This window comes from Polyergus mexicanus, unplaced genomic scaffold (assembly GCF_030449975.1).
Source record: "Polyergus mexicanus isolate NDT 795.1 unplaced genomic scaffold, iyPolMexi1.0 SCAF_14, whole genome shotgun sequence".
Classification (NCBI taxonomy): Eukaryota; Metazoa; Arthropoda; class Insecta; order Hymenoptera; family Formicidae; genus Polyergus; species Polyergus mexicanus.
Window position 1 is genome coordinate 3258309 of NW_027223334.1, and position 27819 is coordinate 3286127.

Sequence of the window (27819 nt, forward strand, 5' to 3'; positions counted from 1 at the left end):
CTTTTACGCGGGATGGGACCAAGTGCGATCTTTATCTAGGAACGAGTAGGGAATTAATAAAAGGTTTACTTGATTTTAATTAACAAAGTTTAAATTTATTCATTTTAAAATTAGTGATAGGTATACATGATTAAAATTAAAAACAAAAAATATAATACTGGTTGTGTTCTTAGTATGTGAGTGTGTACATGTGTGTGTGTGTGTGTGTGTTTAATTCGCGGGTGTTACATTAATACGGAGGACATCAGTCAGAATGACGAGGGAAAGATTCTATCGTTAACATTTAGGTTCTGACTGGTTAATACAATATAAATATATATATGATTAAAAAAAAATAAGATCAAAATCAATATGTATAAGTAAATAACCGTATATATTAATAACGGTCGGAAATATAAAATTAGTCGCTCGCATATGTGTTAGGTTAAAACTTTCTAAGATTTATCGCCGGAACTGGTCGATGATTTAAAAGAATAAGACATTCTTCGGAAAGTTTTGATTTAAATAAGGAACAAGACAAAAAGAAGGAAAAGAAAAATTATACAATTAAACTTACTTTTTTTAATAGTAATTCAGAGGGGTGGTGAATTGGTACGGTGTTTCGCTCTGTGTCTCATGTCGGCAGCCTGATGTTCGATACGTGGTTGGCCTGGAGATGATGCCGAGTAAGGACACTGGTGGCACAAGTGCCTAACTCGCGAATTACGGTGCAAAAGCACAGAGTAAGACTGTGTGAAATTGAAGACGGGAAAAAAGTGCGTGCGTTTGTGTGTGGTTGAGCTTATCGCTCCGTGGGTGTTACAATGGTTCGGGGGACATCAGCCAGACTGAGTTGGGAAAGGCTCTATCGTTAAGATTAGAATTCTGGCTGGTAAATACAATATCTTCTATTATCTTTCGGAAAAAATAAAAACAGTGTAAAAGTAGGTCAGTGAGGAAATGGGTTATTGAACGAAGGAGATATGGAGATCTTTAAATTGTGTCAATCTTGGTAGGACGATGCTGCTTCCAAGTCAGGAAGCTCACCAATAAATTCTTGGATTGCCTTGTCTATGTAATCCAATTCGGGAGATTGAGGAGAGGGAGGGAGAGAATTATCGAGGATCACTGTTGAAAGTGAAGAGAATGATTGCGGGGAGGGGGGTAGGTTTGGAGAAGGCAAGGAAGAATATTCAGGGGAGTAGGAGGGGAAAAAATAGAGAGGAGAACTTGGAGTAATGAGGTCGCTAGAATGTCTGTAGGTGTATGCAAAATCGTAATCGTGATTGTTAAATCTATTAATTATTCTAACAATTCTATTCGCTTTGATTAAATTATGGTTGATTTTAGCGTTATATTGGTTAACTATCCTAATCGTTTTTGAGTCAGCTTGCGCCAACGTCCTCCGAGTCCTGCGATAAACTCGATGTATGTACTTGGCTCGCGAATGAAGTCGCTTGATCGAAATACGCAATGTGATCTTTTTCATTATAGAAAATTATAAGAGATAATTTCTACTTAGAATTCGCGTAAAGAAAAATTGGTTGGTAGTGTTACGTCCCTGTACTATCGCGGCGCGATAACGGTGAATTCGCGTTCTCGGATTGGTACCGGGCTATGTTGCTATTTCGGAATGTCTCCGGGGATAACCCGCGACGGAAGGTTACCGGATTTTCGTAGAATACGCGAGGATATTGGTGAAGATCGTGACCAATTGCGAGATTTGAGTCAAGGCGAGGTGTAGTTAACGGTGCAGATTAGGCAGCTGGGGTACTTCCTCAGTGCGGAGCACCAGATTTCGTTCAAGATTATTAATTAGACCGTTTATACTCGCAGGGTTTTGATCGAATTCGTTTAACTTGTCGGTACACAAACGGCACGAAGTTCCTGATCTAGCAAAACTTAATGCTTTGTTGCATTTATAACATACAATACTACCGGGTGCGTAGTAACCTATCTCGACTATATGCAAGGATATCGCGGACCATTCACGCAATTCGATGCTTGGAAGATCGCGATAGCAATCGTTGCAAAGGGCAAATTTAGTTAATACATGATATCTTCCAAATGTTCTGACGCAAAAATAGAAGGGAAGGGTCTGCGTTGCTTCTATCCCAAATACTGGTTGTATATCTGGTATAGACGGGAGACATATAGATAGTTAATGGCTAGTCTAAGTATCAATAAGGACTAAGTAAGCTTCTTGGTATTTCTGAATTCTTTTGCAATGTTAATCTTAAGAGATAGTGGGTAAAAAAAAGGAATTGATTGATTTGGGGCAAAAAGATTTTCCTCGGTGGTTCTCCTAATGAATTTGGGTAAGAAGGATCTTCTTTAGCTGACCCTTTTAATGGGATAGGATTAATGACTTTTTCTAAGGGATTTCTTAATTGATTCGAGTTACAAGGGTTTTCTTTGACTAACCTTTTTAATGATTTTGGGTTAATGGTTTTTCCTAATGGATTTCTTAATGGATTTGGATTGCAAAGGTTTTCTTTGACTAACCTTTTTAATGGATTTGGGTTAAATGGTTTTTCCTAATGGATTTCTTAATGGATTTGGGTTAAGAGCCCAAGGGTAAGCAATTCTCAAAATCGTGTGCTATTGTTACTCAAAGGCTTGAACTTGTAACACAATACATGCATATTCCCTTTCGGTAAAGATAAATGGATTAAATATAGATATAGTCCTACCTTATAGCGGTATTACTCCAGCAACATGGGGTGTTCTGCAGTTCCCCAATGTTCAGGCGTCGAGGCGTCGTACCATTTATGTAGGATTTCCGCTCGGATTTGTAGATACCTTGTCCGTCTCGGGTCCTTTTCGTCAATGTCGAAAGGCGGGATCCACGGGTGTTCGATGGTTATTACAGTCAATTTAATTGGCCACTTCACGAGTTCACAATTTTTGTTATTATTTTGATCTGCGAGTGAGTTTACAGCACTAGGCTTAGAGAATGCTTCGTATTCCGAGTCGTAGGGTGATTCGACCCCGATGTATTGCGTTTCGTAGGAATTCACGGGTTCCGTGGATAATTCTATTAATTGACGTCGTGCACGTTTCTTTACTCCGCCTCGCCTATTCTTCGGCATTTGTTAATGTTGATAATTAAAGTTGAGACACTGGCTTTATGCATTGGTTGTGTGTGTAGACGCGTAGCGTGCGAGGGACCGCACTGCTATTTCGGAGGTGCGTGTGTTATGCAATACGGCGTGCGAGGGACCGCACTTGCTGTATTGTGTGTCTGTTGCTAATAACAATATTGGCGTGCGAGGGACCGCACTGCTGTATTGTAATTAGATGTGTTACTGGGTAATGAATGAAGCCAGATAGAGCTTGAATTTGTAGGCTTTCACTTAAATACACGAGGGATGGATATCCAAAAATAGAGAATAATTAACGTGTTGAACGCGTGGCGGAATAAAATGATACGTTGCGCGTTCGGTAGTAGTAAAGAAGTATGTAGATATAGGAGGGGTTTTAATTTTTAAAATAATCAACTAGAATTTTAACCATACACTACAATATATTTATTCACTACTTATACACTGTGGCTAATACACTTAAGAATTTATATTTTAAAGTTATGACTAAAGTTAGTTAAACTAGAGTTGGAATTTAGAGATTGAATTAGATGTGGAGTCCCGATTTAGACTTGTTGTCGGTTTGAGGTCGCGGATGAGACTGGCGAAGTCGGGGCCTGTACTGAGGTCCTTCGTTTCGGCGGCTCGGCCGCTGCCGTCGCCCGCAAGTGGGGGTACGTGGTTGTGGGACGACGAGGTAGTGGGATGACGCGCTACTATGGTAGCGCCGCTCTTAGCTACTAGAAGAAGCAAGGTGTCATGGCCGCCGAAGGCGGGCTTTTCGAATCACATAAAAGAGACTTTGTTAGAGTTCTTTTAACCGATTTCAAGAATATAATAAAGGAAGGAAATTCGGAAAAAATGGTCGCGGGACGTGACAGTAGCGACTTACTCTTTTTAAGTAGAAGACGGACGGGCAGCTTAACTCGGAGATTGTCGTTCGTGATTGAGAGAGATGCCGTTGAACAAGACACTGGTCACAGTTCGCGATGTAAACGATTTTTAATAACTGCACTGAGAACGGACTAATTAATTGACTTGTTGAATGACTTACTGCCGGACTGATTCGTTAACCGGGTGACTCTGATGAAAACTGAGATGATGGAGTCTCGCGGGCTCCCTTTTTATAGTTCGTCGATTGGTCGAAGGTGAACATTTTCCGATGGACCTTTGCACACGTGATTTTGAGGTGAATAGCAAAGGTCTATGATTTCTATCGATGATGATGCGGTTATTTTGTTAGATATTTCGTAAGGTGATTTCATCGTCTCTTCGCTGTTTATTTGTTCTTTCGCTGGAAAGTCTATATATGGAATATCTATTGATCGGCCTAATTTCTTCTTGTTTTTCTCGCGGTTACTCATAGATATATTTACTGATAAATGATGAAATGTTTAAAGTTTAAAACGTTATGTGGTGCAAGATGTTCTATTTACCTGTTACGTCCAGACTCGGGGAAGGATGAGTCGACGGAAGGGCGTGACAACTATCTTTTATTATCCCGAAGTTTAAACGTCTTGTGGCGTTTGGAATCGGGTCGAACGAACTGACAGGTGCGCAAAGCAGGTAAACGACTGAGTCGCTATTACACTGTTTTCGGAAGTTTGCTCGGCGGTCCCTTTTTGGTAAGAGAATTTAATCTCTTTTACGCGGGATGGGACCAAGTGCGATCTTTATCTAGGAACGAGTAGGGAATTAATAAAAGGTTTACTTGATTTTAATTAACAAAGTTTAAATTTATTCATTTTAAAATTAGTGATAGGTATACTTGATTAAAATTAAAAACAAAATATATAATACTGGTTGTGTTCTTAGTATGTGAGTGTGTACATGTGTGTGTGTGTGTGTGTGTTTAATTCGCGGGTGTTACATTAATACGGAGGACATCAGTCAGAATGACGAGGGAAAGATTCTATCGTTAACATTTAGGTTCTGACTGGTTAATACAATATGAAGATTTAATAATAAATAAATAAATAAAAATACATGTGTGTGTGTGTGTGAGAGTAAGTAAGAGAATACTGGTTAATACAATATGAAGGAGGAAGAGAGAGAGAGAGAGAAGGAAGATTTTTTTGCTTTAGTTAATCCTGGTAGGACGAGTCGGCTTCTAGGTCGGGTAATTCGTTGCAAATCTTCTCTATAGGTTGCTCGTATTCCGATTCTGCAAGGTGCGGGGAAGTTCGGGGTGAATTGTTCAGGAAGACAGTAGATAGGGAGGAGAAGGAACGAGGGGAAAGCGGAGGTTCAATGACTGGTGTGATATGTTCGGGGAAGTAGATTGGGGATTAGCTCGGGGAGGGGTAGTTAGGCGAGAGGGGAAGAGTAGGTCTAACAGATACTGATGTTGGATTGTTAATATGAATAGCACAGAATCTGTATTTTATAGGGGTTCGAGTCCTCCGACTCCTGCGAATGACTGTTTGTCTGGGCGGTAAGGTATGAGTAATGCCGGATCTGGTTTTCACTATGAAACCAGTGTTAATGTAATATAACGTAATACGTTATGTCTCGCGAGGGTTAATAGCACAAATGAATTAGATGAATGTGACTTACTTTTTATCTCGTAGATGAAAGGTGCGGAATTTATTAATGTGCTGAGTTGCTGGGTTCCATATTAATCAGGTTGCGATAAATCAGCGATGAGTGCACTGGTGTAATTTTTCTAATTTGTTTTTCACGGTGCCACGGCACTTAATGAAACTTATGTGAAACTGGAGAGTACGCACGCAAGTAAGTAAGTGAGTGGCCCTTTGGGTCCTCTTTTTATATCTCTTTTTTAGGGGTATATTCTAATTTCTAAGAGTGGGAATCTTCCAAGTCTCCAACGAATTAAAAATTATTCTTCCGCTGGAAAATTCTATTTCGAGGATATCTACTGATTTTTAATTTACTTTTAGGCGACTGGCGCGGTTTCGTTACCGGTCTTTCGCGTCTTTCCCACGGTTGCTCATAGATATCGATATTGACAAGTGACTAAATGTTTAAAGAAATGCATGGCGCAAGATGCTCCATTTACTGAACGACTCATTTTTATCACCGATCGATTATCGTTGCCGCAACGTTGCGGAAGGAAGGAATCGTGGAGTCGCCAGAACGTAACATACCGAAAGACTTATTTTTATTGTCAATCGACGATCCTTGCCGCAATTTCGCAGAAGGAAAGAATCGTGGAGTCGGCAGGACGTAACACGTGCATAACGGTAAAATTTCGGCAATCAAGCTGTCATTGCTTTTTGTTGCAAGAGGAGCGCGGCTCCTCATAACATCTTCCATTCGGTTTACCAATTGTTTTATGTCCCTTAAGATTAAATTGGATGTAGCTTGTGTACGTGTTATTTGTTCTTGTTTACGTATTATTTCTTGCTGTGTATGTATCACTTGATTGAAGTATTCTGCAATGTACAATGTATTTTTTATTATACATGTTTTTATATTACTATTTAACTAAAAGCCATCATACGCATGTATTAATACATACTTTTTATATTGGAGTCTGGTATTTCATGAACTGGCATTTCATCAATAAAAAAGATGCAACTGAATAGACCTATAAGAACCGGTAACTGGCTCTTATAAGTCTGTTTAGCTGCATATTTTCTTTATTAGATATAAATATTCATCGCTAGATATAACCAGTCAATAAGCGTAATTATTACAGGTATTTGTATTATTTACTTACAGCACCTTCGATGAAACAGCTGACGTTTATAAACTTCAACATAGGGGACAGCTTTCACTAATCAATTTAGATAAGCAATGATTCGTATCAATGCTCTAGCCTGGAGAATGCTGCAACAAGATATTTGAAAAAAATTATCAATATTTGCATATAATTATGGTTTATAATTTAAAATGGTAAAGCGCTAACTCATCCATCTCAAAATGTAACAAAATAGCTTATACAAATATATATATTCTAATAAATATATTATAAAAAATATATTATACGAAGAATTTATATTGCAACGTAGAGCGTAACCTAAATTTTTCGGACAGCAATTTTGCAAGTTTTCGAACAAATACTAGTAGAAATAATAATATAGATCAATTTACTTTAACATGTTGTGTAGAAAATCTTTTGTATATATATTAGCTGATTATTTATAAATACGAAAAAGATTACCTTTGATATAAATTATCCACGAAAATTCCGTACAGATCAGATGAAGGGCAAACCGGAAAGAGCTATTTCTTCTCTGCAACATGGCTTCTACATATCATACACACAGGACACAGAACTTGTTGCGCGGCAAAATTTAAAAGTGACGCATATTACAAAATATGTTATATAACATTAAAGTAATGCTAATGCAACGTTTGTTATATAACATGTAATATTTCCATTGTATTGCTGTTATACTATTATAATCAATAAATATCAAAAAAATATAACAGTTTTAAAACACAGTTATATTGCAGTTACAAAAAAAATATTGTGCATTAACATTAATAACGTATAACTTCTGTTATATTACGTGTTACTTGTAGGTTATATAATAATTATAATCTGTGTTTGCTGGGATGTAAGATCTATGCAACGTTTTTGCAATCTTTCGGTGCTATATGGGTAGGATGTCTTCAAAATTACGTCTTTGGCTAATCTAAGAAATGAGGTCTTTTAAACATCAATTATTAGTCGCCGACATTAATAGACGTCAATATTGTCTTTTAACGTTACTCTGTTACTTGGGCTGTTACATTACATATTACTCCCATGTTACATAGCAGTTATATTCCGGTGTTATATTACATAAATAAGAGACAGTTATATAATCCTAATATAAATTAGGAATAACAACTGTTACATTACATGTTATTCCCATGTTATATAGCAGTTATATTCTGTGTTTGCTGGGATATATCACATTAATATGTGTTATATTACTATTGTAATTGGTCTTGCTGCCAAACAAACGTCAAAAGATGATATCCCGTGGATGTGACATATTGATGTAATTTTCGAGTCTTATGAGATCTCACTTAGGATATTTAATTAGTCATTTTGTGACTAAAATTTACTGTCATTGTGACATCAGTTTGCTACTTGGATGAACTATTACATGACTGTAACAATCATATAACATTTTAGTAACATGTTATATTCCTGTTATATAACTGTAATTTTGTATGAGTGGGAAATTACAACTAACGTGAATGTTACATGTAACAAATACGTTATATTACTTGTTACATTCCGTTTCATTATGGCAATGTTACAGTTATGTATCTATGTTTGCTGGGTATCTGCCATATAACATAGATGTAACATGTGCATTTTTATTATGTACATGTTGTATGTATAACTGTTAGAGCATGAACTATTATATAATCAACTACTAGTTAGATATAAGAAACTAAGGATCTCTCTATATAAATTAAGTATGTCTAGGGTTTGTTTTTTTTTCGCGACAATGCTACTATATGTGCACATGGTGAATAAATCATATTTGATTATCACTTTCCATCCACCGCTAAATTATGGTATTTTTCCTAAATAACCAACAGGTTATGGGCCCAAGAGTGTTTCGCGCTATGTAAAAGTATTATTTACGGGACAGTTATATTTGCGTTCGATAATTTTTCAAGTTACTCTTTTTCGAGGTTACGGCACCTCGTGGTATGAACATTTCGCGTGCATAATTTGCGTTTGTAAAATACGATATAAATCTATAAAAATATGTACTGCGGACAATACAGCCACCACTAACATGGTGACTACAACTACATCAACGATGGTTGGTGGTAGTGGATATACATTCGAGAAACTGGAAGGGACTGCAAATTACAACAATTGGAAATTCACGATGCGGATGTCATTAATTATGGATGGTTTATGGAACTATGTTGTAGGAACCGATACCGACGTAAATCGAGACCAAAGGGCATTAGCAAAAATTTGTCTGTCAGTCCAACCATCGTGTTACGCACACGTCAGAGACGCTGACAAAGCTAAACAAGCTTGGAATAACTTTCAGACAGCATTCGAAGACAAAGGCCTATGTCGACGACTAAGTCTTATGCGACGACTACTCCGAACCAAGTATGAAGATTTTACATCGATGGGAGACTATGTTAGCGGACTAGTTTCGTTAGCACAACAGCTAGCCGACATCGGTCACAAGGTCGATGATGAAGAAATCGCTGTACTTCTATTGGGTGGATTACCCGTAGAGTTCGAACCATTAGTCATGGGAATAGAAGCAACGCATACCAAACTTTCAAGTGCAATGGTGAAATCGAGACTGTTGCAAGAAGATTATTGAAGAAGAGCGATGTAGCGACAAGTGAATCAAAGGATGCTGCTATTACTGTGAGACATTTTTCGAAGAATATGCAACGTAAGAAGATTGTAATCTGTCATAATTGTGGAAAATCGTGCCACATTAAGCCGAAGTGCCCAGATCTCAAGAAGGAGAACAAGACAGATCAAAATGAATCTCACCGGAAACAGAAGTCTTCAACGTCCAAAAAGTCTGGATCTCTTCTACTAACGACAGCATTAAGTACTGCTGCATTCAACAACAGCGACTGGATTGTCGATTCTGGTTGTACCGCTCATATGAGCATGCGCAAGGATTGGTTTGTTAATTATTCTAATAAAGATTCAAAAGAAATAACCGTTGCCACTAATCAAAAACTAAAAGGTAATGGTGTAGGTGAAGTAAAAATTAACCTAAAAGGTGACATTCAAAAGACTATTACAGATATACGTATTTGACATTGCCGCGAATTTGCTATCCGTGAGCAAAATGACTGAAAAAGACTTGATAGTTGTTTTCGAGAAAAATAAGTGTCATATTTATGACAAGACTGATTATAAAGTTAAAGGTAATTGCAGAGTTTCAGCCTCGAACGTCGATGGAGTCTACAGACTGGATCAATCAGCGAAGCCACTATCTCAGATACAACATAAAGTTGCTGCGACAACAACGGAGGATAAAAATGCCGAGGTCAGTGAGGAATCTGCAACGTTGTCGACAGCCGGAATATCGCGAGAAATCTGGCATAAGCGTTTAGGACATCTAAGTTAGAAAAGCATGACTATGCTTCAAAATGGACTCGTTGACGGTATAAACTTCAAAGAAGGTGAACAGGTAAATCATTGCATTCCATGTATCGAGGGCAAACAAAGAAGAAATTCTTTTCCAAAAGGCGAAGCTAAAAGAGCTAAGGAAAAATTAGAATTAATTCATTCTGACTTATGTGGACCAATGTCTGAGAAGTCCTGGGGTAGAGCGCGGTATTTGCTTACTTTTACGGATGATTTCTCAAGAAAAAGTTTTGGTTATTTACTCAAGTCAAAAGGAGAAACATTCAGCGCCTTCGTAGAATTCAAGAAACTTGTAGAAAATCAGACTGAATTAAAAATAAAAAGGTTAAGGACTGACAATGATCGTGAATACTGCAATAAAGTCTTTGAAAGTTTTTTAAAGGGAAATGGCATTATACACGAGACGACTATACCATACACGCCTGAGCAAAACGGTGTCTCGGAGAGATTGAACAGAACCGTAGAAAAGACTAGGTCTATGCTGCAGGAATCCGGATTGGAAAAACGCTATTGGGGAGAGGCGGTGATGACTGCGATATACCTCAAGAATCGAAGCCTAACTGTAGCAGTTCAAAGAGCAACACCTGCAGAAATCTGGTCAAATTCAAGGGTCGACGTGAGTAATCTACGTGTATTTGGGTGCAAAGCTTACGCTCTGATACCTGATGAACGCCGAAAGAAGCTCGACAGTAAATCTAAAATGTACATAATGGTAGGGTATTGTGAAAATTCCAAAGAATACAGACTTGCTGACCCTTCGGAGCCTGGAAAAGTAATAAAAGCCAGAGATGTGACATTTATTGAAGATACTATGAATAATGAACCCGTTAAAAAAATTGGTAAAACATGTTCCTTTAATCAATAGATCGTGAACATAATTCCAGAATCTGTAGTTCAAGTACAACTCCCGGAAGGCGATGAAAACACTGAAGATGAAAGTCAATCTTCAGGGGAAGGATTTGATCCTAAAAACTTATTGGATGACGATGAAGCTTCGAATGACTCTTCTGAAAGTATGCTGACTACAGGAGAAGAAGAAGAAGATGCGACTATAATTAAGGAACCAAATGTACCTGAAAGGAACAATGATGGAAGGCCTGTGCGTCAACGTCATGCACCAGAACGGTATGGCGATTATGATATGTCATACGTATCTTTAAGCTCTAGTTCAATTGATGATGAACCGCGAACATTTCAAGAGGCAATTTCATGCAAAAATGCAGTCTTTTGGAAACAATAAATGTCTTTAGAATATAAGTCATTAATTGATAATAAGGAATTTAGGAATTAGTTAATAGACCAAAGATCATAACGTGGTAAATTAGTAATAGTAGCACTGTATGTAGACGATTTCTTTGTTTTCAGCAATTGTATGGAAGAAAAAAAGAAATTGATGAATGTATTAAAGAGTAATTTTTACGTTAAGTGCTTAGGATCTATAACGGATTGTTTAGGTATGAAAATAGTACATAACAAGGATAAGGGTACTCTGAATCTGAGTCAAAGTCAATACGTGGAAAATTTACTCGCTCGTTTTGGAATGACGGATGCAAAAACAGTTGCAACGCCAATGGCATTAAATGCAAAACTTGAAAAGGCTATTGTCAACGATTCAGAATATCCTTACCAACAATTGATTGGCGGACTGTTATATCTGGCTGTATGCACTAGATCGGATATAGCATATGTTTCCAGTTTGTTGAGCCAATTCAATATCAGTGTCATGATAACACGCATTGGGTTGCAGCAAAAAGAGTTCTTAGGTATCTTTCAGGTACAAAAGATTACGGACTTGTTTTTGAAAAAGATGATAAGAAAATTGAAGCGTTTGTTGACGCAGACTAGGCAAGAGATATTGCAGATAGAAAATCATATACAGGATTGGTATTCAAACTTGGAAACTGTGCTATAAGTTGGGAGTCAAGAAAACAGAAAACAATTGCGCTCTCTAGTACTGAAGCTGAGTATCTTGGATTAAAGGTTATCGCACACAAAATGCATAGAATATATCCAGCAAACACAGAATATAACTGCTATATAACATGGGAATAACATGTAATGTAACAGTTGTTATGCCTAATTTATATTAGGATTATATAACTGTCTCTTATTTATGTAATATAACACCGGAATATAACTGCTATGTAACATGGGAGTAACATGTAATGTAACATTTGTTATACTTAATTTATATTGGGATTATATAACTGTCTTTTATTTATGCAATATAACACCAGAATATAACTGCTATATAACATGGGAGTAATATGTATTGTAATATAACAGCCCAAGTAACAGAGTCACGTCAAAAGACGACATAATGACGTTTATTTTTGATCTCTAATATCGGCGACTAATAATTGACGTTTAAAAGATCTCATTTCTTAGATTAGCCAAAGACGTAATTTTGAAGACGTTTTACGATCGTCCAAATAAAGTCCTTTTGTAACTAATATTGGGATTATAGTTCATTTGCTTACCGCTATGCGGCGCGCTATTCACTATCTATACTCGTATTTAAATTTCTGTTATAAGCGTATATAAAGCCTGCAAAATGCGGCCAATAATATTGTAATTACTTTTATCAGTTCAATCTCTAATACGATTTCCGTACCTGGAAATTCAGATATTGAACTGATTTTTGGAAAATCGGACAGATAATATCCGATTTTAATTTATTCGGACAATTTCTATCCGAATATATGAAAATTGTTTGTTATTATCTACTTAAAATATAAAACAGAAATTAACTTCCATGTAAACAAAATCTTTAATTTTATAAATTAAATTATTTAAATTTACCTATAATATATATCACATTAATATGTGTTATATTATTACTGTAATTGGTCTTAGTTTTGCCGTCAAACAAACGTCAGAAAATGACGTCCCGTGGATGTAATACAGTATATCGACTTCATTTTCGGGTCTCATGAGACCTAACTTTTAGGATGTCTAATTGGTCATTTCGTAACCAAAATTTACTCATTGTGACGTCAGTTTCCTACTTGGATGGACTATTACATGACTGTAACAATTGTTACGTCCAGACTCGAGGAAGGACGAGGAAGGATGAGTCGACGGAAGGGCGCAACAACTATCTTTTATTTTCCCGAAGTTTAAACGTCTCGTGGCGTTCGGAATCGGGTCGAACGAACTGACAGGTCCGCAAAGCAGGTAAACGACCGTTCGGATCGCTATTACGCTGTTTATTCAGACGTTCGCTCGGTGGTCCCTTTTCGGTCAGGGAATTTAATCCCTTTTACGCGGGATGGGACCTAGTGCGATCTTCGTACTGGGAACGAGAGAGGGGTTAAGAAATGTTTAATTAATAAAAAATATAATTTTATTCATTAATAAAAATAAAAGTTCGATTACATGGTATAATATATATATGTAGGAAGTGATTACATTTATCGTGTGAGTGTGAGTGATGGTGTGTGGTTGAGCTTATCGCTCCGCGGGTGTTACAATGGTACGGAGGGCATCAGTCAGAATGACGAGGGAAAGTCTCTACCGTTAAATTTTAGGTTCTGACTGGTTAATACAATGTAAAGGTTTAATAATAAAAAAATAAAAAAAATAAAAACATGTGTGTGTATGTGTGAGAGTGAGTAAGAAGATGCGGTATGAAGGAGGGAGAAAGAGAGAAGGGGGGATTTTTAGGTTTGGTTAATCTTGGTAAGATGAGTCGGCTTCCAGGTCGGGCAAGTCGTTGCAAAACTCTTCTATTGCTTGGTCGAATTCCGACTCTGAAAGGTGCGGGAAAGTTGGGGGTGAATTGTTAAGGAGGACAGTAGATAGAGAGGAGAATGAACGAGGGGAAAGCGGAAGTTCAGTGACTTCGGGGAAGTAGATTGGGGAGTAGCTGGGGGAGGGGTAGTTAGGCGAGAGGGGAAGAGTGGGTCTAACAGATACTGTTGTTGAATTGTTATTGTGAGTAGCGCAGAATCTGCATTTTACCGGCGTTCGAGTCCTCCGACTCCTGCGAATGACCGTTTGGCTTGGACTGCCGGATCTGGTTTTCACTATAAAAACTAGCGTTAATATAGTATAACGTAATGCGTTATGTCTTACGAGGGTTAATAGCGCAAATTGAATTGGATGAATGTGACTTACTTTTTGTTTCGTAGGTGAAGGTGTGGAATTTCTTAATGTGCCGGGTTGCCGGGTTCCAGATTAATCAGGCGATGAGTGCACTGGTATAATTTTTCTAGTAGTTTTCGCGGTGCCACGGCACTTAATGAGACTTATGTTAACTGAAGAGTACGCACGCACAGAATTAAGTGAGTGAGTAAGTGAGTAGTAAGTAAGTGGTAAGTAAGTGAGTGGTAAGTAAGTGAGTGAGTGGCCCTTTGGGTCCTCTTTTTATATCTCTTTTTTAGGGGTGTATTCTAATTTCTAAGAGTGGGAATCTTCCAAGTCTCTAACGAATTAAAAATTATGCCAGTGCCCTCATTAGGCGGGGTGTTTCTCCTACTTTTCGAATTTTTACCCGTGGCGATCGTCGATTTGTGATCTCGATATCAGTTGGGCATTAGATTTTGTCTTGCGCACGTGATCTGATTAGAAAGGGTCTTACTGTCGTTACTGGATATGTCGTCACAGGAGTTTCATCATTATTGATTTAGTTACGTTTGTCGGATATTTTCTTAGAGGAAATTTTATTATCTTTTCGATATCAATTTATTCTTCCGTTGGAAAATTCTATTTCGAGGATATCTACTGATTTTCATTTACTTTTAGGCGACTGGCGCGGTTTCGTCACCGGTCTCTCGCGTCTTTCCCACGGTTGCTCATAGATATTGATATTGACAAGTGACTAAATGCTTAAAGAAATGCGTGGCGCAAGATGCTTCATTTACTGAACGACTCATTTTTATTACCAATCGATTATTGTTGCCGCAACATTGCGAAAGGAAGGAATCGTGGAGTCGCCAAGACGTAACACGATCATATAACATTTTAGTAACATATTATATTCATGTTATATAACTGCAATTTTATGTGAGTGGGAAATTACAACTAACGTGAATGTTATATGTAACAAATACGTTATATTACTTGTTACATTCCGTTTCATTATGGCAATGTTCCAGTTATGTATCTGTGTTTGCTGGGTAGACATAACAGAGCATAAGCATAAGAAAGATATTCAACGTACACAAATATGCATAAACATAAATTTTGGCCAATCAGGATTGAGGAATAATAGCTGTCATATAAGAATATACTCCAGTAGATATTGGGCACTATGGGGCATCAAAACAAACCCCCACTCCTCGGCCACTGGCGCCGACCCCCTGCTGTGACGGTCTGGGGCCCTCCCCCCTAAGGGTGTCTGTGGAAAAAAAGTGGCGGGGACTCGTGGACGTCTACGGGGCAATTTTCCCTTTAAATTTTTTTATTTTTTTTATTTTTTATTTTTATTTTTTTTATTTTTTCGGTCGCGTGAACATGCTCGGGCTCGAACCTGGGTCCTCCGCCTCTCCAAACAGGGTCCTAGTATGCTGAGCTAGCTGAAAACTTATTAGAATAGAAGTTAAACGTAGTATTTATGGAGAATAGTCCAGCGCTAAGATAGGGGTCCTGACGGTCCGATTGGTTCTCCCCATAGTGCCCAGTCCTCCGATTGGTTCCGTCGGTTCCGTCGATTTAAAAAAGCGGGTTGGAAAAACGAGCCAAAAAATAGTGCGTGGGAGAAAGCGGACATGATGTCTGCCGGAAAGCAGACGTGACAACAACCGACAAAATGGCGACCATCGAGACCGGAGATGCGTCTAGACATAAGGCACTTAGCCTCCCCTCCCCTTACGGAAAACCGAAAGATATCGTTCGGTATACAACATCGTCCCATCGCCCCCCTTAGAGGAAAACCAGGGGAGATGTACGCTATATGTTGCCCGCCCTCTTCCACCCTTTCCTGTTGAAAAGAGAAAAATTGGATAAGGTACCGCTAGAATAAACTAGATGCTATGACGTGGTAACGAACACGTGCGTGCATGTACGGGTACGCTTGTCCGAGGAGGGTGAGCCCCGCTGCACAGGTAGACATACGGTAACAACATCGCTGGAGACGATAGAAAGGGTCTTGAAATATATACGGGTACCTGAGGCTGTTTGACGCTGAGGCTTAGGGCAGAGTCTATGACGTCACTGAGACATCGGGAAGAAAGGAAGGGAAGAAAAATATTTTCACATGGTTGCTTTAAGGCTCCTGAGTAGTCGCCGCGGCCATATTGGAATGATGACGTCAGAAGCGAGAAATGATACGCTGAGAATTCTTGCGTGCCATTTTTAAATAAAAAGATATTTTAAAGAAACAAGACTACAGATCGCTTTAGTATACTCGTAAAATTGTCCGAAAACTAAGCTTTTCCTTTGACAATTAGTAAATAACTGTAAAATGAGTGTCAAAGTAAGCCTAGTCATATGGGAAAACATGTAGTTTGACAGCTGTCGAAAGAAGTGGAAAATGTTCTTTTTACATAATACTTAACTTGCTAAGCTTAGTTTTCGGACAATTTTATAAGTTTCACAAATACGTTACACATCACAGCATTAGCATAAAGTGAATAATTACGAAATGGCACGCAAGAATAATTTGGGTTGCCAAAACGTCACTTTTCACGCCTCATAGTTTATCGATTTGCAACGTGAGGCGCTGCATAAAAATTCTGACATATGGGTAACACGCTGATAACTTGTAGCTAACACGTAACATATATATAGTATATATCTTTTATATATCTATTATATAGTGTAGTACTCTATTAGAAAAATACTTGAGCAAAGGAAGGGCGCAATGCTCAGCCATTTCCCAAAAAATTTGATTTTAATAATATTTAAATAATATATTTTCTTATATACAGCTCCGTTAGGTCGATTATCGAGAAGGCGACGTAGCTCGGGCATTAAAGCGGGTGACTACCACGCATCAGACCCGGGTTCAATTCTTGTCCCTGGCACCTTTTTTTCTCATTCTTTTTTATACAATCTAGCAACGAATATTTATTAATGTAAAATAAAGTTAATTAAATTAAATTTTTTTTAATTGCACTTTTGGAAGGCAATTTTCTTTTAATTTATTCAATTTAATTTATTCAATTTTAATTTATTATTTTATACATTCTATCCGATACTAAACGAAGTAAATAAAACGCCACTTTTTGAACATAATTATAATTTAATACAAAATTACAACAAGTAATTACGACAAGTATATCATCCGAATAATTGTAACCGATCTGTAGAGAATGTTGATGTTAGTGATAATAAGGATGAATAAATTTTGACACATTTGTTTGTAATTTTGTATTAAATTATAACTATGTTCAAATAGTGGCGTTTTATTTGCTTTATTTTATATCGAGTAGAATGCATAAAATAATAAGGTTGTAAGTTTAATAAAAATTATGCTCAGTTTCATGAATAAATTAAAAGAAAATTGCCTTCCAAAAGTGCAAATTAAAAAAAATTTAATTTAATTAACTTTATTTTACATGAATAAATATTCGTTGTTAGATTGTATGAAAAAAGAATGAGAAAAAGAGTGGCAGGGACAAGAATTGAACCCGGGTTGGATGCGTGATAGTCACGCGTTTAATGCCCGAGCTACACCACCTTTTCGCTAATTGATATAACGGAGCCAGATATATGAAAGCCATATTGTTTAAATCATTTTCTTGGAAATGGCTAGCATTGCGCTCTATCCCTTTGCGCAAGTATTTTTCTAATAGAGTACTACACTATAAAAGCCTTTTTCAATTCGGTAATCCTAAAGTCGCGTCCTCCCCTGCTAGTCACAGGAACGTGCGCATCATAAATATAATAGCACAATACTTTAGTTCTCTAGTAGTAGAGGTTCTCATTAAAATTTTCTATTCAATATTTTATTTTGTATTAATAACAAAAATAATTATTATTCTATTATTAATTACGTATATGTACGTTCTATAACAATTCAAAATATTTATGTTTTATGGTTATCAAAGTATTGTGTTATCACATTTGTGATACGCACGTTCTTGAAACTAAGTGATGCGCTCCTTAGTTACGATTTACGATGCAGTGATGCGTTACTAAGGAGCGAGGGATAAGAGGGGAGCAGCGAGCAGTAGGCGTGAGCTAAAAAATCCAGCCGAAAGTTACATATAAATCCCAGTTCACTTATATCAGTGCTGCTGGGATTAACTTGCACATTTCGGCCCGATTCTGTGTCTCACGCCTATTGCTCCCCACTCACCGCTCGTGCGATAGCAACGAGTCGCCAGATATGCGTGACTAAGGACCGCGACGCTTCGTCTCAGGAGCGTTTATATGTAAGAATGCCCAAATATAATAATAAGACAATACTTTTCTAAATACACCGCGAAAATTCTTAGAATTAAAAGCTTTTTTTCAATATTTTATAATTTATTGATATAAAATATTGAAGAAAAACTTTTAATTATAGAAAAGTATTGTCTTATTATTATATTTGGGCATTCTTATATACGGACGCTCCTGAGACAAAGCGTCGCGTTCCTTAGCCGTCCGGCATACGAACAACATAGGCATAAAATTTTGGGCCACCGGACATGAACGCCTCGATATAACTACCACGACCGTAGCTTTCGAGCTCGTCCGTCATATCACCCAGAAAATTTCCCGTATGCGGTTCATACTCATTCGGTTTACCTGTGCTTACGTATATACACGAATCAGTATCATAATATAACACGCGTCGATTTAAACGTTCTAAATATTCATATAATTTTAAGCGCGCTTGAGCCGTCGTATACGCCGCTATCGCAACATTAGTTATAGGTGAGGGCGTGACGGCCTCTTGTCGCAATCGCCACGAAACATATATTACATCGTCGTTCACGGGCAATATATCGGTTATCTCATGCTCGCTACTCGTCAGTAATGTCAGAAAACGTTGAAGTGTTCTCACAACCTCAGTATTCGGCAAATTGGCCCGCTGGCCGAATTTTCTCCAAAATGAATTTAAACAGAGTTTTGCAACTGAACGTAAACCAGGGTTCAACGCGACGTTGCACTTATCGAGAACAATACCTTCGGTTTTTTCGTACTCCCGTAGATACCGTTCTTTAGCGTCATCGTCGTCTCCGCATTCTCCCGGCCATCCGCTTGCTTCTTGTTTTAATTGTAAGAATGAGTTTATATATTCGGCGAACAAATCGCCTTGTCAAGATGCGCGATCGAATTGACTAACTTTATATTGCCAAATCTCGCTTACTGCCGTCACGAGATAACGTTTTCGACTGCCTTTCGTAATTCGCACGACACCCACGTACCCTCGAATTCCCGCTCATTAATGCTGTCGGGCGTGCAAGATGTCTGCGCAAATGTTTCGCAACAACTACGACATAAGGCGAAAAGTAATTTTCCGCGTACGCGATACGGGAGTACAGGGTGAAAGAGGTTGCGTGGTGGAAGCACAGTACAGCGTATAAGACCTTCGAGCGAATCAAAATTGTAATTTGGAGCTATTCCGATTAAAGAGGCGCATTCTTTGCCAACATAAATATCTGGATGTCCGATCGGGAAAGCGCCTGTCTTCAATACATACGGGTATAAAGAGCATACGTCTACGTAATGTATTTTCTCTGCACCCGTAACTTCGTATCGAGTCACGATATTTCCCGTACGGCCGCCGAAAAACGCATCGCGAGAGTCGAGCGGTGGTATTTCCACCAACGGATGGTTTTTCGAGATATTCTCGCATTTCGCGATTCTCGAGCATATCCCGATCAAAAACGCACTCCCATTTTTCCGTCACCATATATCCCCGTTGTCGAAGGCGCCACGAGATCGCGAGAGTTTGCTCGTATCGCGAAGCAATCGTATCTCCATGATCCGAAGTCGAAGAAAGCGCTCTATCGCGATTCGAAGGAAAGCAAGTCGGACACCCGGGCCAAAAGCATCCGTGAAATTGTAAAATGTGACGCTGTGTCGTCTCAACAGCGGTCGTTTCATAATATCCGTCGACGAGCGTACCATCAGTCGTACGATATTCACGCGCACGCCCCGCATGCTTTATAGGATGCCCAATTTCGCGCTCCATCCATACCAGCCATTGTAGAGCTTTACGCGAATAATTGCTCGCTTTTCTATAACCACCGGAAGGAATAATACCTATTTCCTTTTCGCGCAAAAAGTTTTTACGGAAAACGGTCATACACGTCGAGGCAATAGTGGTGCATTCCTCGAACAGGCATACGTTGCCGCGGTTTATAAAAATTTTTTTGAATGCTATACACGCGCGTCGAAGAATGTCTACATCGGTACGACAATAGCGAACAATTTCTTGTTGAAAATCGAATACGGTGTTTTTTCGCGTCATGTCCGTATGCCATGCGAGAAAGCGTTCGTGTTCCGATGTCTTCATGTTTTCAGGAGAATAATATTTCGCGTCTGGTAACAGTCCGACATACGTTTGATTTTCGACAGTGTTAAATAAATGCGGAAAAGTGCCTTTATCCACAGAGTCCCCTAGGCCAAAAGCTTTCGGTAATTCAGATAATCGCATTGGCATATAATTAGCACTGTCGATGAATTTTGTATTTCCTGTTAATAACATTACAATTTTTGTACCGCTCAAAATTATTTTCGGCTCTAAATAATTCCGATTTTCTACGATGTATTGAAGAATAAACTGCGCGTCGAACGCTTTCGCATTATGTGCTATGCATATGATCTGGTTAAAACGTTTCGTCCTTCGCGTTGCGAATTCGACAAATTGTTTTACTGGATCATGTCTGAATATGAATTCGCGTATCCCGTACCAACGGCATCGCACGGACATGTCGTTTTCCTGCGCGCATGCTTCGCAAATCTGTTGCGCTACGCAGAGGGTAGGTACATGTTTTTTCACGTTCATCGTACCTTCAAGCGTCTCGTCTTGCCGTGTTTCGAAATCATAAAATATAAATGCCACGAGGTCCTTTTTGCTCTCGTTTACCTCTTCGCCAGCAGCTTCTTTACTCTTTGTTGTTCCTCGCGTATCCGATATCAACGTAGTCATCGGCGTTGACGAGGACGGTTCGGTAGAGGAACTAACCGTTTTGCGAAGAGGTTGCATATGACATAAATGATTTCGAGATTGCGGCGACCGACATAGCCTACAGTAAGAAATACCGCATTCGTGTTTCGCATTCGATTTAACCGCGCATCCGCATTCATTGCAAAATCTCACGACATTACAAACACTCGCGAGCGATCTACCGTTATACGATTTTTTACTAGGATGACGATCGAAACATTTTGCACCGTAAAATGTTCGATTACAAGAATCACATTTCTCAGGCGCAACGGAATCGACGCATGCCGACTCTGCGAAACAGCGCGGACATTTATTCAAGCACCGATGACCTATCTCGTCCCGAAAACTTACATTACACGACGTACAATAATTACGAGAACTAGCGGCTGCTTTTAAATTTAAAATAGGATTGTAATGTCGCGAGCTCTCGTAATACATTATATTTAATCGGTGCGACGATTCCCGTCCGAGAGAAGCGAGTATTGCGGTTCCGTCGTACATAGGTTTTTCTCCGCGACCGAAAGTACTAAAATTATATACAACTATCGCGATATTGTCAACGGCGAAATAATGTTGGAAGCGTTCGATTTCCCGAATTCCGCAACCCTCTTCAGGTATCGTAACACCGACATCCCGTGCTAATTGTAACGCGAATTCCCGTTGAAGAGGGGATCGCGTGCATCTTACAGCATTCCATTTTTCATGCAATTCTCCCGTACGTAAATTACCGCGTTCGCAATAAATTTTCGCTACAACAAGAGCCCGGGGAAAACATAAATTATCGGAATTTTTTATTGTTAGTATTGAACGCTTCGCAATATCTTCGCGTGTTAATTTCACACGTCCCCGCCCTGAAAGAACCGTAACGTTAAAAACTCGAATATCGAAGCGTTCCGCAATATCGAGACCTCTCGCGCTCTGCGCTACCGAACTCACAATTCCCCAAATATCTTCATACGTCAAGTCACGCGCAGGACGAAAAGATAATCTGGCAGGGCCATGAGTTAAATCCGCAGAATGAAAAGATAACCCCATATAATCGCCAGATTCGCATGAATTTATTGCATACGCGTGAATTTCACGGAACGCGTTTCCTAGCAAATGATAAATATCTCCGCCTTCAAGCAACGGTCGAATCGCGAAACTCGCTTCTCTTCCGATTATGCCGAACCTCCTAAATTGTCGCATATTTTCCGTCAATAAATCTACGTAATTAAAATTAATATCGCCGACCTCATGACGTTGTTGCTCCTCTTCCACCTCCGGCTTCTCTTCACCATCTTCTGTCTCCGACGAGGGATTACAGCGTTCTTCACCGACGACTTCCTTTTCATTCTCATCCACGTCAGTTACTTCCTCGTTATTGCAGAGTTGCGTTGTTCGTTCTTCAGGAGTCGCTTCTTCATTTTGTCCACCACCGCCTCTCTGCACTGTCGAAACAAACAAAATTTAATTATAAATAAAATAAAAATTACATCTCACCTGGTGATGCCGTGATATCAGCTTCGCTGTCGTTTTCGGCGGAACGTGCTCTTCCTAAAATTTAATATTTTATCAATATTGAATATAGAATCAGTATATAAAGATTAATATTTTTATTTTATTTTTATGCGAAACTTACCTGAAGTTCCTGTTTCGAGCTCTTCTTCAGCCGAACGTTTTCGAAGCTGAAAGGGAGTTTCTCGCCCATCAGTCGCAGACGTGTTTCGATCTACAAATTATGATTTTGAAAATTTTGATTAATCACTGTCTATCGTATTCGATTACAATACAATTGTACAATATAAATAAAAACATTTTGCTTACCGTTTAAGCGGTTTCCTCGATGGTTTGATAGCAGGAAGGCTATAAGGCCGTCTGCATCCTCCTCCTCGTGGTCAAATGCCTCGCGCATTTCTATTATCTCATCCGCGATATGCAACAACTCGGCATAATTGCCAAAATAGCCTAGTCTATATAGCACAGCGAGTATAGTATTCGAACTAGCACACGCAAATGCCCGAAGAACTGAGTAATTTATTTCCGACGATTCGTCCGATAACACTGATAAATAGCGTTCACTATTTAACGTAGGCGACAAATTCTGTCTTATCATTCACGAGTGGTAGAGTACAATCCGATCACTAACGTTGTGCGCAGAATCGTGTAAGCGCGACGATATTCGAAAAATACGGAGAAAGAATAAAATGCTTAGAAAAAATCTAGAAGAAAACACTTCGAGTATCGCTAACAACGACGATGGACGCGCCGATCTTTGTCAATTTTCAAGGTTTCGTAGTTAACGAAAAATTCGTTGCGAAAGAAGTAGCCGTGTTAAGAAATGGCGTGGAATTGATGCATCACATCTTTCGCCCACCGATGTCGTGGGATCTGCTCACGAGAGCGGAAAAATCGCGAGCGTGTTGGCTGATATCGAATCATCACCAGCTAAAGTGGAACGATGGACACACGAATTACGGGTCGATGAAAAAACTCGTTCGAGACGCCATATGTCGAGGATCTAGCCCCGATTCGACGGTACGGATCTACGTCAAAGGTCACGAGAAGAAGAAGTGGCTGATCGAGATCTTAGGAAACGTCGCCGACGATCGCGACATAGCCGTCTCCGTCGAGACTATCGACGCCGATTACGAAGACATCGAACGTCTGGAGACTCTGAATGCTTCGCGGACCTTTCGCTGCGGATATCACGCGAAGAATTGCGCGTTAGAGAACGCGTGCAAACTGCACGATTGGTGGTTCGAGCGACGCGATCGTTTGCGCGATATGCGCGATTGATTTTATAGTATAAATTGTATTATATTATTGTATATTACATTATTGTATATTTAATTTATAAATTTAAGTTTTATATATAATGTATCAAATTAATTATATATTTTAAACTTTATATATAATGTATCGAGTCAATTATATAATCTATAATCATGAATGTATTAATTATACTTATACTGTTGCAAAATACACGTTATACGAACGAACCACGTTTTTCCTTTATCGCGGTCGCGTCCTTTATCGCGGTCGCGTAACAAACTTAATTATAGAGACTTTAAATCCATTTAAATATACTATTTTATATGAATGGCCAAAACCCGCGGAATTTGTTCGGTTTTTGCTGACACTCTGTTATCAGATCGTCTTGCGCAGATTTTGCTCGATTTTTGCCATCAATTTGAAGTCAAGTTATATCAAGCTTTGCTCGGTTCTTGCCGTCAATTTGCTGTCAGGTTATGTCAGCAAGTTTTGTTACCAAAACACAAACTTAATGCGAACACAGATGGTTACTACGAGAAACGCGAGAGCGAGAGGATGCGGGAGAAGGAAAGAGAAGCTTAAAGAATCGACGCTTCGCTTAACGTATAGCGTTTATTCGTAAAAATCATATCTTATAAATGCGCTTCATTAACGCGTAAAATTACTCCGTGTCGAACGGTTGCGATTCGGGCTCGTAGTTCGTCAATCGTACACCCGCCCGCGATTCACCCTCGTCGACCGTCGCCGGTTCGGCCTCGTTCTCCATCGGCCGCGATTCAGGCTCCTCGTCGATCGGTCGCGATTCGGGCTCCTCGTCGATCGGCGATGCGACGACTCGCCTAACCTCGGGAACGGCGAAGTCGCGCTCGCTCTCGCGAAGCGGACCGATTAACTCGGGGATAGCGAAGTCGCGCTCGCGCTCGTGAAGCCGACCGATTAAGTCGAACCGTTCGGGGGCTCGCGCGACGTCGCGTCGGCGAGCGTCGCGCAACGCGCTATGAACGCTTTGCGCCTGTGCGAGCATAGTCCTCGTTCTAGTTATTAAAGTAAAAGTTAGTAAAACGTTATTAAAACATTATAATTTATTATAATTCCGATCGAATACTTACATTAAACGCGCAATATCTACGTCTTCGTTCAACTGAAAGGCGAGTCTAAACGAATCCGGACTATTCTCGATAACACCTTGCGCCTCCGCGCACAAATCCGTGGCGAGGTCTCCCAGGAACGTAGGACTTTATCGCGATTAAATCTCCGTTTACATTAATATAATCGGCCGCGTTAATTATCTGTTCGATTCGTTCCATATCGAACAGTTCGCGACCGATTTTAACTCTCGCCACTTCGCGCTCCACCGTTTCGCGCTTCGTTATCTCGCGAGCGAGAATACTTTGACGCTTCTCGAAACGATCTCGCGTTTTATAATAATCGATGCGCGGATATCGCGGTACGATTTATCGATCGCGCCGCATTTTCCTTCCGCGACCGCTCCGTTGTCGGAAGCGGCGCGCGCCCCTAAAGAACGAGTCGCGTCAAGGTCGAATCGGGAGGAACCGCCATCCCCCCTCCCCCGAGTGCCATCTCTCGAGCGCTCTCGGCGACTCGTACCCACCGCTACCCCCCGGCCGCGCTTCCCCTCTCACCCTACTTACCCCCCCATACACCGCCCAGCCCGATCTCCATCCCTCGGGCGCCTACAAACTGCTCCGAAACTATCTCTCTCTCTTACTCCCCAACGGTAACCTCTCTCTCACACTCACAACAAATTGAGCCAAAACCGGCCTTACTACCAACTTTTTGCGTAACGAATGTCTTAAACTTTCAAGTCGCGTGATTAACTAGCCGAATTCCATGCCCTTGTTGTAACATCTCGAGTCGGTACTGTTCTTCCAACCACTCGAGACAATTAAGGCATGTTCTTTATAATCATAACTCGCATGTACACACCGAGTTCACCTGTATGAAATCCTCTCATAGAAATTGTTCTAATTCCGCAAAATGTTCGGAATCCCCATATTTCCTATTTTAGTTTTTTCACAACATATGTTTTGTCCAGCTTATACAGTGCAAATTGGGCACATGTTGCAGGGCATTATCTGGTACAGCGGTTTTCCACATTCTCTGCAAAACGATCCCAGGATTAGTTCGTAAATTGCACTTTCATGCTGTCGCACAACACGAATATTCGAAAATAAGTCTGAAATACGCATAAAACAGCATGTGCAAACTTTTTCGTTGTCTTCACTTTTATAATAAAAGTATATACAGCACATTTTTACCGCACCTAAACTATTTATTTCAACTCGGTTTAAAGTACGTTGATTTATGTCCGTACTAACACTGCTGCAATCACTATTGTAATCGGAATCCTCCGAAAGTATGCGGTCTTCGTCTGATGAATCGTCTGACAAATTCACAATTTCCATCAAGTTGTCTTCGAGAATGACATCCTCATCTTCAATAACAATAACTTCTTCATCAGCGCCTTCGAGAATGATATCCTCATCTTCAATAACAATAACTTCATCTATTTCCATTTTTATGCAGATTATCACAAAATCTTCCTCTACACCGAACACTTGCCACACAAAAAAAATACAAGTACCCCACTGTACCTCTTTCAGTCGATATACGGACCGTAAGCTTTCAAATAGCATACTGAGTTTTTGACACCCTTCGTTCTTCATTATATATTTTTAATCTATCGCGTTATGGCACCGCGATGGTTCTATCTTGTTTATAATAATTCTAATGTTACGCACAATAGTGCACGAGCGGCTCTTCCTGGAAAACAAGATAAAGAGACCACCGCAATGGTTTTATTTTGTTTATAATAAATTATAGCAGCCGGACATCGGCGCTAGCCTTATCATCTTTCTACGAAGTTTAATAATGCCGCACGTGCAAGTGTAGTGTGAGACGATATTTGTTTATAATGTTTATAAATTCTCGAGCAGCCGGACATCGGCACTCGCCCTTTGTAATACACCGCGCTGTTTATGCTCCCGCGATAAGCCCCCCGCCCGCGTGACGTCATTCCCCCGCGCCACCAAAATCCCCCTCCGCCCGCGTGACGCCATGCCCCCTCGCCCGCGCGGTTTCCCCTCGCCCCGCATTCTCCTCGGAGGACCTGAGTTAGAACCGGCCTATTAACACTACTGGCGCAACCACTATCTTTATGATCCCGAAAACGTCTCGAAGCGTTAGAATCGGGTCGAACGAACTTGACGGTCCGAAAATCAAACGACCGTTAGGGTCGCTATTACTCTGTTTTTCAGAAGTTCGCTCGGCGGTCCCTTTTTGGTAAAAGAATTTAATCTCTATTACGCGGGATGGGACCAGGTGCGATCTTTTGACTGGAGAATGAGAGGGGTTAATAAAGATTGGATTTAAATTAGAATATAAATTTATTCATAATAAATTAAATTACTTTGGTATACATTATATCAAAATGATGAGAACAATAGTTATTTTAATATGCGTATGGGTGTGTGTGTGTTTGGTTGTTCGCTGTTCTTACAATCGTACGGAGGACTCCAGTCAGAATAATGAGGCAAGATTCTATTATTAATATTGAATTTCTGACTAGTTATTACAAAATATCTGTTAGAAAAGAAAATAAAACAATTTGTGTGAGTGAGTGTGTAGGAATATTAGGAGGTTGATTTCATAATTCTAGGATTGGTATGAGGATTCGTCATCGAGATCTGGGAGTTCATTGCAGAACTCTTCCAGTGCTCTCTCGAATTCGTCGGATTCAAGAGGGAGTGGAGATTGATAGCAGGATTCGTCCTCCAAATCAGGGAGTTCGTTGCAGAAATCCAGCACTGCCTTCGCGAACTCGTCTAATTCTGAAGGAGGAGAAGGAGGGGGTGAATCTTCAAGGATGATCGTTGACA

At 39.6% G+C, this 27819-nt stretch overlaps 1 protein-coding gene across 7 annotated transcripts in view; it reads left to right on the forward strand.

Moving 5' to 3' along the window:
• LOC138939439 (uncharacterized) overlaps nt 1-27819 on the forward strand; it is a 126978-nt gene that overhangs the window by 35156 nt on the left and 64003 nt on the right. For 3 of the 7 annotated variants that reach the window (XR_011447855.1, XR_011447850.1, XR_011447853.1), the window contains 2 exons: nt 5633-6265; nt 6747-7012. The exons of 1 other annotated variant lie outside the window; for it this stretch is intronic. The gene's annotated coding sequence lies outside the window, so the exon portion shown is untranslated. Of the gene's footprint in view, nt 1-5632; nt 6266-6746; nt 7013-7223; nt 7296-27819 lie in introns of those variants that run through there. 3 more of the 7 variants (XR_011447851.1, XR_011447852.1, XR_011447854.1) reach the window with 3 other exon arrangements.